General features: G+C 43.6%; 1 pseudogene; it reads left to right on the top strand.

Annotated features, from left to right (window-relative positions):
* The first annotated feature begins 403 nt into the window (after positions 1-403).
* LOC140523063 (keratin, type I cytoskeletal 15-like) lies at positions 404-7,796 on the top strand (annotated as a pseudogene).
* The last annotated feature ends 3,266 nt before the right edge of the window (positions 7,797-11,062 follow it).

Raw genomic sequence — 11,062 nt, 5'->3', positions numbered from 1 at the left:
CCCAGGATGGAGTGGGTATCAGAGAGAAACTGTGTACACAATGAACAGCTTGTGCATAAGAGATCCTGAGCATCTTAATGGGAGCAAATCCATCCAGAAGCTGTGGGAGTGGCACAGTGTGCTCTCTATGTGATTTTTTTTTTCTTTTGGAAGTGTCAAAACCATGCCCTCCAGCAAAACATCATTAATTATGAATCATCTCTTTTGTTAAATAAGAAAAGCACCATACACACAGAACATACATGCACGTACAGACACACACACACAAACACAACGCAACTCCACAAGGCTCCTTGAGGTATACGGGCAGCTGTGTGCATGTGTGTGTGTGTGTGTGTGTGTGTGTGTGTGCATGCTGATCTGGTTTCCTTTTGGAGGACTAGGAGAATGTAAATGGTGAAGGATGGGGGTGGTGAGGCCACCCAGCACCCAAAGGAATCAGTGTAAAAATAGCTCCAGGTTTGGGGTAAGAGAGACTTCTCCCTGATTCTCCTTAAAGCTCTGTAATTCCTGACTACAGAGGTCAAGGGCTACTGAAGCTGTGAGGACCACCTTCCTTCAGAATTCTTCTTCTACCTATGAGGGTGGTTTTGGTGGGGGCTCCACTCAGGGAACCTCTCTCCTGGCTGGTGGGGGATATGAAGGGGAAAGTTTCCTTGGGAGTGGTGTGGTTTTGGGATTTCTGCCTCCTCAGCTAGGTTTGTTTCCTCTGGGTAGGTGGGAGTCTATGGTGGTGGAATGAGCTATGGCTTTGGTGGAGGAACCGGTGTTGGTGTTGGTGGAGGGGTTTGTAGAAGAGGCTTTGACTTGAGTGGTGGAGATGGTGGTCTCCTGTCTGGCAATGAGAAAACCACCATGAAAAATCTCAATGACCACTTGGCATTTTACCTGGACAAAGTGAGGGCTCTGAAGGAGGACAATAGGAACTTTGATGTTAAGATCCAAGATTGGCATTTTGAAGCAAAGTCCCACTAACCCTGAGTGGGATTATAAGACCATAGAAGAGCTCCTTCAAGAGGTAAGACCTTGAGTTGGGTGGAGATGACATTCAACGCAGGGACTAGTTGAGCCACCCACGTTTCTGCTTTCAGAGTTACTGTTGACACAAAGCAATAATTTTGGTTCAGATAATGATTGTATTGTACATAAATCATCTTGAGACATGGGAGCTGCTTATCAACTTGCAAAAGCTAGGTATATTTGCTCTGATTGGCAGCATGGGAACATATAGGGCATACTATTCATTCCTTATGACTGAGAGCAAGGTTAGAATACAGGACCCTACAGGACAGAAAAAGCAAACCTTCAGCCTGGTCTTTCTCTGCAACAAGGTGCCTTGACTCTGTCTGCTAACTTTTCCTTGAAGTGAGGGAATGGTGGGTGGGCATATAACTGGAGTTAACAGGAAATGAAGGGATTCAATGATCACCTGTGGCAACAGCTCACAGAAAGAGGGATCTGGGTTTCAGTCAGTCAGTCAATAAAGATTAAGTAGCTACTATGTGGCAGGAATTGTGTTAAGTGCTGGGGTACAATAAATGTCTAATGAGCAGGGCCCCTTTCTTAGAGTGGTTTCCTTATGCCAGTTCTTTGAGTTTGGTAGTATAAATAACAGCTCCATTCTATGGATGGAGAAAGTCAGGACTCTGATAGTCATTTGTCTATCCTCTGACACTTAGTAAATTCCTAAGTTCTATCTGAACCCAGATCTCCTGACTCTGTCTACTCTACTATGCTATATTTCAGATGAGGAAACTGGGCTACATCAGGGTTTTCTTAACTTGGGGTCTGTGGAAAGATTTGAGGGGGTACCTGAACTTGGATGGGGAAAAAATTACATTTTAGTTCAATCTAATTGTTTTCCTCTGCAAGCCTACTTATTTTATGCTTTTTAAAACATTATTCTGAGAGAGGTCCATAGGCTCCACCAGGCTGCTCAAGGGATGCAGTTCATGATGCCCAAAAGGTTAAGAGACCCTGCCCTAGGTGGTCTCTAAGGGCCTCTCCACCTCTGACATTCTGACCCCTCTGGCACTCCATAGGCAGTGTAGGCTGGGGAAGTAAAATGGAGAGATTAAAATCAGGAGCTCTGTTTATTGTTAAGACTTCTCCCCTACTATCAACCAGGCTTAAACTCCTTATTCTCTAACCTCCTAGCTAGATACCTTTGCTGCCTCAGTCAGGGATTCCTGAGAACGGTTTAATCTTTCTTAAATTCCTATGTGCATAGTTGGTGGGGGAAGCTGCCTGGGGCTGGCCCTTGTGGGAGAGGGAGGGGAGAAGGGTCTATGTAGGGCTGCTATGCAGCGACACTAGAGGGGCTGAAGCTAGATTCTGAAGGCTCTTCTGGGCAAACTCAACCAGGACTAGTGCCTGATAAGGGAATGCCTGGGGAGGAGGTTAGGAAGGTCTTACAGGAGACCATAAGGAGAGTATAGAGGGGATCTCCAGGAGGTTCTGGTATCTCCTCTTTGTAGATCCAGAGAGCCACCACTGAAAATTGTCAGATCCTTCAGAAGATTAACGATTCTCAGCTGGATGCTGATAATGTCATAATCAAGTCAGCTCATGACCTGTTTTTTTGTTCATCTTCCCTCCATTCCTCCCTCCAACTTTCCCTCCCTCTTTCCCTTTCCCCCTCCCTCATTCTCTCTCTCCATCTCTCCTTCCCCTTCACCTCTCTGGCCAAAACTCTCATGAAAAGAAATGCAACTGCTCCACTATCTCTGGTTCTGAACTTTTTCTTAATGTCCCAGGTATGAGAATGAGCTGAGACTACATCATTGTTTGGAGGGTGACATCAATAAGCTGCGCTGGCTAGTTATTGACCTGACTCTGGCCAAGGATGAGCTGGACCGGCAGTTTAATGAACTAAATGAGGAACTGGATCACCTCACAAGGGACCTTAAGGAGGTGACAGGAAAGCAGGAGGCAGGCAAAAGAATGAACTGAGGCTCATTAAACCTTCATCTTGTGGGAGCATTGACTTAGATTTAGTTAGAAGAGAAATTAGAGATCCCTCAGTCCAACTTGCCTAAGTCCCATGGGTAGGAACTGGCAGAATTAAGACTTGAACACTGGACCTTTAATCCAGTTTTTCCCCCATGTCCAGGATTGCATGTGAGTGAGTCAGGGGATGATCTAAGGGATAACAGGGCAGTTTCTGGGTGGTTTCATGTCACACAATTTTCTGGCAGTAGTCACAACCTGGAGGAAGACCTCAGCTCTTCAAGAATGTAGCCTTAGTTTGTGTCCAAACAGAGAGATTTGGGGGACCAGGAGAGAGTTATAGTTCAAGGCTTTTCTCAGGTCCCAGCAGAACATTTGTAGCTCGACTTCTTAAGTTCTCCTTCTCCCTATGCCACCAACAATGGAGTAAGGGTGGCTTATACTGCTTGGTCACTGGACTAGGAAATAAACTTGGGTAAAACACTCTAGCTCAGTTTCTTCCTCTGCAAACTTGGATGATTAGTCCCCTCCCCTGTGTCTGAAGGAAGAAGCACATTCTCCACCAGTTAAAGAATGATATGTCAAGATGCCCATAGAATCGATTGTTCCTTTGCCAGTTCCTAAACCTCAGGGCTAGAAGCATGATGGCCTATTTGAGTTCTTCTTTCCATCCCTTCAGGAAATGAGAGTATAAGGACCAGTTGGTGGGCCAGGTCAATGTGGAGATGGATAGAGCCCCGGGGGGGTGGACCTGCCCCGTGTGCTTTCTGAGATGTGAGAGCAGTATGAAGTTATTGCTGAGAAGCATCATCAAGATGCTGAGACCTGATTCTTTAGCAAGGTGAATCTATGTGTAAGACCCCCTCCTTGAGACTCTCAGTGACTCCTTGGTGGTCTCTTGGGATCATATTGCCTCAGAGGGCCGCCATTGAGATGAGACTCATCCATCTTTGTGGGACCCTTGCAGAGGGAGAACTGAACAAAGAGGTGGCTTCCAGCACTGAGATGATGAAGACCAGCAAGACTGAGGTCACTGACTGGAGACGCACACTGCAGGGGCTGGAGATTGAGTTACATTCCCAGCTCAGCATGGTAGGCACTCCCTTCCTCTCCCAGACTCCTTGCTTCTGCATCCCTGCTGGGTCAGACCCTTTCCTTCATCAGAAAACTGGGCTGGAAAGCTCCTCAGCAGAATGGGAGGGCTGCTATGCTACTCAACTGCAGCAGATGCAGGGGCTGATTGGCAACATGGAGACCCAGCTGAGTGAGCTCCCCAATGAGATGGCATGTGACAACCAGCAGTACGAGACGCTCTTAGACATCAAGACACGGCTGGAGCAGGAGATCGCCACATACCACAACCTGCTAGAGGGCCAGTAGGCAAAAGGCCTGGGGGCCACTCTGGAGAATGGGGACCATGCTCCTGGTGGAACCATCAATGGGGCTGTGATTCCTTTTCAAGGGAGGGGGATTGAAGGAAAGGGGTTTGAGAATTCAGTCTAGAGAGTGACCTAATGGGAACTGGCTTTGATGGTTCCAGCTGTTGGAAAGAAGACTTTTAGGACCCCAAGGCACTGGAGCTTGAAAAGATTTGGTCCAACCCTCTCAATTTACAGATGAGGAAACTGAGGCTCAGAGAGGTAAGTGACTTGCCCAGGATCATGCAGTTAGTAAATGTCTGAGGCAGGATCTGAGGTCAGCTTTTCCCAACTCCAATCCCAGCACTCTATCTACTGGACTACCCAGCTTCCTCAGAGCTTCAAATGGCAGCTGCTGTGCTCTTGCCCATGTGGACCCCAGTAAAGAGAACATAGCCACTTGTCGTCATCATCTATTGGTAGGTTTGAATCTTGGCTTCAACATAAGCTTCCTTTATGACTGTGTACAAATGACTTACTCTCTCTGTACCTCAGTTTTCTCGGCTATGAATTTAGATTAAATGATCTCTACCAAGCTCCAAATCCTATGAATCAGCAAGTCATTTAACACCTCTGAACACTGGTTTCCTTATCTGTCAAAATGGGATCAATGATACTTGCATCGTGTATGTCACAAGTTGAAAATGTAATAGGTCAACCTTAAAGAAGGTGACTACATTGAACTTTACCTTGGGGGAACCTCCCACAAGGCTTTGCCCATAGTGGGCAGTTAATTCTATTTGTTATATTGAGTGAATTCTTCCTCTTTCTTTTTTTCTAGGATAGTTGGTTTCAGTATCAAAGAAGGTAAAAGAATTTGACCTGTCTGGCTTGAGCAAGGGCCAGATGAAGTTTGGGGAAATATGGAGATGGCTATGGATTTTTTCCCAGGAACCTGAGAGGCAGAGCATTGGAGACATCTTTATACCTCTTCACTACAAAGTGGCTGCTCCCATTTATCTATATCCCATTGTTCTACATTTTCTTCTCCAATAAGTTCCTTTCTCTTTCTGTTCCCCCCTCCTCCAATTGAGAGGTGTTCTTTCTTCATTCCTTCATTCCTTCCCTATTTATTAAGCCAATATCATACACTGAGAAAGGTACTGGGCTGAACTGAGGGGAACAGGGTCAGACGATTGTTAGTGAGAAAGGCAAACCTTCTAGTACTAAGGATTAGACAGTCTCATTGTACTTTTTTCCTGGTCAGACACCAACATTAGAGATTCTTAACCAGTTCCTTGACTTTGTTTTTTGAATAATTTGATAACTGTATTTCAGTATGATAGATTTCCTTCATAATCCTATGTATTTTATATTATGCCATTAAGAACATTATTTCTAGAAGGACTTCCTAGACTTCACCAGAGTGCCAAAGGGGTCTGTGATACAAAAAGGTTAAGAAGCCATTCCAGTAGAATGTTAGTAAATGTTTAATAACAAAGTTCCTCCCCCCCAATATATGTGTAAGACACATTCCTAAGTTTAATCTACATTATTATATTGTCTGCATCACCTTCTTAAGTTTAGACAATTAATAAAACAATAAATCAAGCCCTGATTTATAGTTTGCTGATTTCTGAGGTATGTATGAAAACTCGTACAAAAAGTTTAATAATCATCTCTCTGGAGTGTGTTCAAGCTGGCTCCACACACCCCCATGCTGATCTAGCCTATTATGTTCTGCTCTGGCCATCATCATGTTTTAGGAAGGATATTGATATTTTGGAGGGTGTCCAGCAGAGATCAACTACTTTTGGGGTATAATATAGAGGGGATTTGGGTTGGACTGGATGGTTTCCGAGGTCCCTTCCAACTCTTCAAATAAGTGATCCATAAAGTTCCTTCCAACCTTAAAGGCTATCATTGGATGTATTGAATATGAGCCATGAACAAAGGATTGTCTAGGACTTGTACCACCCTCTATCCTCCAAGGAACTTGCCAAATTGTGTCCCTAGAACCTAACAGAGCCTGACAAAAAGTCAGTGTCTGGTGAATGCTTGTTGATAGGTTGCTTGACAGTAGCTCAGAGATGCTATTTGCCATTTTTTTCAGTAGGCTTTCTGTAGTAAAGTAGAAAGAGCTTGGGCCTTGGAGCAGTGAATGTAGGTTCAAATCCTGACTCTGATGGTTATTCTTTGTTTGACCTTTGGCATGTTGCTTGTATATCCTTTGCCTCGCTTTTCCTGCCTATAAAATGAGAGTCCTGGATTAGAGGACCTTTGATGTCTCTTACAGCTTAAAATGTATGATGATCTTATGAGTAAGACCAAGGCAGCTCAGAATATCCAAATTTTATGGTCTAGCTCCTAAGACATGTCTATCCCATCCCTTTTCAAATTGCATTGTGCTAGGGGACATCTCTGGTCATCCTGATCTATATCTTGCCTCTGGATCCAGATGGCTTTGCAGGAGAAAGTGAGGCTGGTCCCTTTGCACAGCCCTCCCTCACTCAAATCCAATTCCCTGGCAAGTCATGGCACCATCTTCCTGATATCACAGCCCTCTTCAAGAACAAAGGACAAACCACAACCTTAGTCATATGTGTTGTGTTAAGACCTCTGTATAGATTTGTTGTTATTATTGCTGTGTTTGTCCTTCTTTTTTGAAGAGGACCATGACATCAGTGAAATGATGACATGACTTCAGTTGACTTTGATTTGAGTGAGGGGGGACTGAGCAAGGTCACCAGCCTCACTTTCTTCTCCAGAGTCATCTGGATCCAGTGATCAGATATTCATCAGGATGACTGGAAATGGCCCTTCATAGATTTAGGGATGACTGACGGCAGGAACTGTCTTATCTGTATTCCTCTCCCTCCGTGCCTTGCATAGTGTCATATAGAGTAGGTGCTAAGTAAATGTTTAGTGAGTAAATGAATGATTTCCTATCAGGGATGCTCTCAGAGTTTCCCTCCTCTCTCAGATCTGAGCAAAGACTTTGCCTGAATCTGGAGAAAGATGAGTTTTCCTGCTCATAGTAATTTCTACTTTCTACTTCCTCCCTATAGGTTCCCTTAGTGGAGGATGTAGTCGTGGTAACAGCAGTAGGATCCACATCACCATGAAGGAATCAGGGATGGAAAGGTGGTTTCTTCCCAAGAAAAGGAAGTCTAAATCTTCACTATAGGAAAAAGAGAAAGTCCCCCACCTGCCTGGCTGAGACCATGAGCAGTCACAGTGGGAAGGAGGGTAGAAACTCCAGTGTTTGCCCTGGGAATGGGATGGTCAGTGTAGGTCTGCCATGCCCTGTTCAGTACTCCCTAGTGTTTCCTCTCCTTTCTCCCCAACCACTGCACCCCACTTTTCAGCAGTAAGTTCCTAAGGTAGAAGCTGAGGAAAGCAACTATATTGTGTAACCAGTCCTCAACTGTACTGTTTCTTTCTGTGAAATAAAATTTTTCCTTCTTCAGTTTGCAAATCCTCTTTTGCTGTGGGTCCAGTTTTTCTTGAATTAGTATTCAGGGGGGTTATGAAATGACTGAGCCAGCATTGGGCTCACACCCAATCTTCTCTCCCTTCCCCCTTTCTCAAGCTTTTCTAGCCTCTCATTCTCAGGGACTTCTGTGGTTTGTCCATATTTATTGTTGCCCAATGCACTGGTGTCTCCTCATGTATTACATGTAAAAGAGAAAAACCTGGTGTAGAGCATAGGGTTCTGGACTGAAAGACAGGAAGACTTAGGCTCAAAGCCCATCTCAGAGGGTTATGAGCTGTGCGACCTTGGATAAGTCATTGGACTCCTGTAAAATTTGTAAAATGAGGGAATTGTACTCAATCATCTTGAAGATCCCTTCTAGCTCCCAGCCTAATGTTCTATTGCATGTAAGAGGGGCAGTGTGACACAACAGATAAAACTTTGAACTTGGAGTCAGAAAGATCTGAGCTCAAATTCTACCTCTGAGACTTACATGCTGTGAGACCTTGAATAAGCCACTTAACTTTTCACGGCCTGTCTCCTCATCTGTAAAATGAAGGGTTGGATTCAGTGACCTCTAGTGTCCTTGCCAGCTCTAAATCTATGATCGTATGATCTATTGCATGTGAACAGAGAAGTAGTAGTGTGACATATCAGATAGAATGATGGATTTGGAGTTAAGAAGCTCTAGGTTCAAATTTTACTTCTAAGACTTGGTCATGTATGATCACAGATTTACCTTCTATGAGCCCTAGGTAATTCCTCAGTGGTGGTCATAGGTCTTTGATATATTGGAGTTATATATATATATGCATGTGTGTACATGCACACACACATCTCACACATGTGCACATATATACACACATACATGTATATGCATATATACATATATATCAGCAACAGGGGAATGAGGGGAGCAGGAGCCTTCTCAGAGGGTATATGGAGATCCTATCTCTACTACCCATACCTCCCTTCCCTCTACCAGTCTGTGGTGTCTCCTTTTCTCCATGCCTCTGCTCTTCATTTTAGCCAGGAAAACCATCTCCCCAGCCCTGACTTTGCTCAGCCTGATTCTCTCTATGACCTTTTGGGCAATTCTTACACAGCCATCATTACTTATGCTCCCTCCCACTAGCCAAGCCTCTTCCTTCTCTCCTTCAAAGTACCAGTAATGAGAATAAAAAAGGGATTCACTGAATCTGTAAGGCAGTGCCTATCATTGGTACGGTTTCAGGCTCGTCTCAGAGTTTGGAGCAGAAGCCAAATTCTCCATGTGTTCCCCTTCTGCTTTGGCAGGACTGAGCACCTACCTGGGTTCCTTTGGCTTGTTGGTAAAACAAATACTTGGTAAAAAAAATATTTATGGCAGATGGTATTTAGTTCAGAATCTCAGGGCAGGGAGAGTCTCACTGAAGAAGCTCTCCCAGAACAGAAACTCCTAGGACTAGAGGAAGGTGGTAGAATGAGGGAGCCATTAGATCAAAGAGTCGGGAGGGAAATCAAAGTGACTTGTCTGAGATCACACATATAGTAAACGTCTGAGTCAGATTTGATCTCAGAGTCCTTTCTATTGAACCAGCTCACATTTGGCCTCCTCCCCTGCCTTCCATCGGTTCCCAGTACTAAAGTCTGTTAATCCAATACATCTTGGAAAAAAAAATCCTCTAACTTCTTCCAAGCAATCTTTTCTTCTTTTTGTTGTTTAGTCATGTGCAAATCTTTGTGATCTCATTTGGAGCTTTCTTGGCAAAGCTACTAGAGTGGTTTGCCATTTCCTTCTCCAGCTCATTTTACACATGTGGAAACTGAGGCAAACAAAATTAAGGGATTTGCCCAGGGTCACACAGGTAGTTAAGTGTCTGAGGCCAGATTTGAACTCATGAAGATGAGTCTTCCTGACTCCCGGCTTGGCACTTTATCCATCTCTCCACCTAGCTGTCTTGTCTTTTCTCATCTATAACTATCAGAAAGCTCTTCTTCATGTCTAGCTCGTGTCTCTTGAGATCCTTCTGTAGGTATGTATAGTAGCTAGCTGTTACAACCAGTCAGGTTTCCGTTGTTTTCAAAATCACAAAGTACTTTTGACCTTCCCATTCTGGCCCTGGGTTGGTCCAGCCTGGCTCCTGAAGCCTCAGTTTCTTCATCTGTGGAATGAGAATGTTGAATTAGATGATCTATAACATCTCTTCCATTCCTAACATTCTATATTTCTGTTTCCTAAAGTCCTTTCCAATCTGTCATTCTATGAATCTATGACTCAGAGGTTTCTGCCTTTTTGCTCTCTGAAGTTCTGAGCCATTTAAATAAACAGGGATTTTAGTTTGCAAAAGCAAGTTGCTAGAAAGGTGATTAGAAAGGAGGCAGAGACTGAGTCTTGAGAAAGCAGGTAGCTGTTCCTGTCTTCCTAGAAGGCTGTAATTTGCAGGGTACTGGAGAGGGATGAGGAGTTTCTCTTTCTCTTCTGTCTTAGCTAGGTAGTCAATGGGCTACCTTTTCTGGAGACTGCACATAAGCAGAGATACCTTGCAACTTGGGGAGTCCTACTTTCTTTCCTAGTTTTGTAGAGATATATATCCCACTCAGATATCTGTATTTGGGTGAACTGCAGTATCTCTGAATGGGCTTGCTGTAAGAACACCCAAGGGTTGACTTATACCTAGGATGTGCTCTTAAATAGACTCTGGACACACCCCCTACCTGCCTCCTATGATGAGGTCGGATCTTCCTTGCTAATTAGGAAGGTGGAAAGGGATGACCAGCCCTTTCCCTCTCTTGTCCCTCAGCAGGAAATAGGATTTGTATTTGGAGAATGGAGAACTGAGACTATGGCCTTGGATGCATGAGAGGTCATGGAAAATGGAGAATAAAAAATAATAAGGTCCTTGAGTCAGGATAGGAGTAGGGGCCAAGACTGAGCTTCCTAGAGGGTAATAATAATAATAGTATCTATTGTGAAAATCTGGTGAGAGATGTATGTATATAATACATAATGTTATATAATCACATATATTATATTAGCCTACAATAACATATAACATATATAATAAATTTCTGGCACTTTCTGTTTATTTTCTTTTCTTTTTAATGATATCTTGTGTTTTTGTAGCACTTTTCCTTATGTATCATATTATATATTTATATAACCATCTATAAAATATGAGTACATGTTATATATGTGCTTTATATGCTCCATGTTATGTGTTACATATGTGGGAAAATTATATGACTTATAATGTGCTTAACACAGTGCCTCACACACAGTAGGTTAATTAATGCTTGG

The sequence above is a fragment of the Notamacropus eugenii genome, chromosome 2, assembly GCF_028372415.1.
Source record: "Notamacropus eugenii isolate mMacEug1 chromosome 2, mMacEug1.pri_v2, whole genome shotgun sequence".
Lineage (NCBI taxonomy): Eukaryota > Metazoa > Chordata > Mammalia > Diprotodontia > Macropodidae > Notamacropus > Notamacropus eugenii.
Note: the sequence above shows the minus strand (reverse complement) of the source record. Positions and strands in the feature narration are given on the sequence as shown.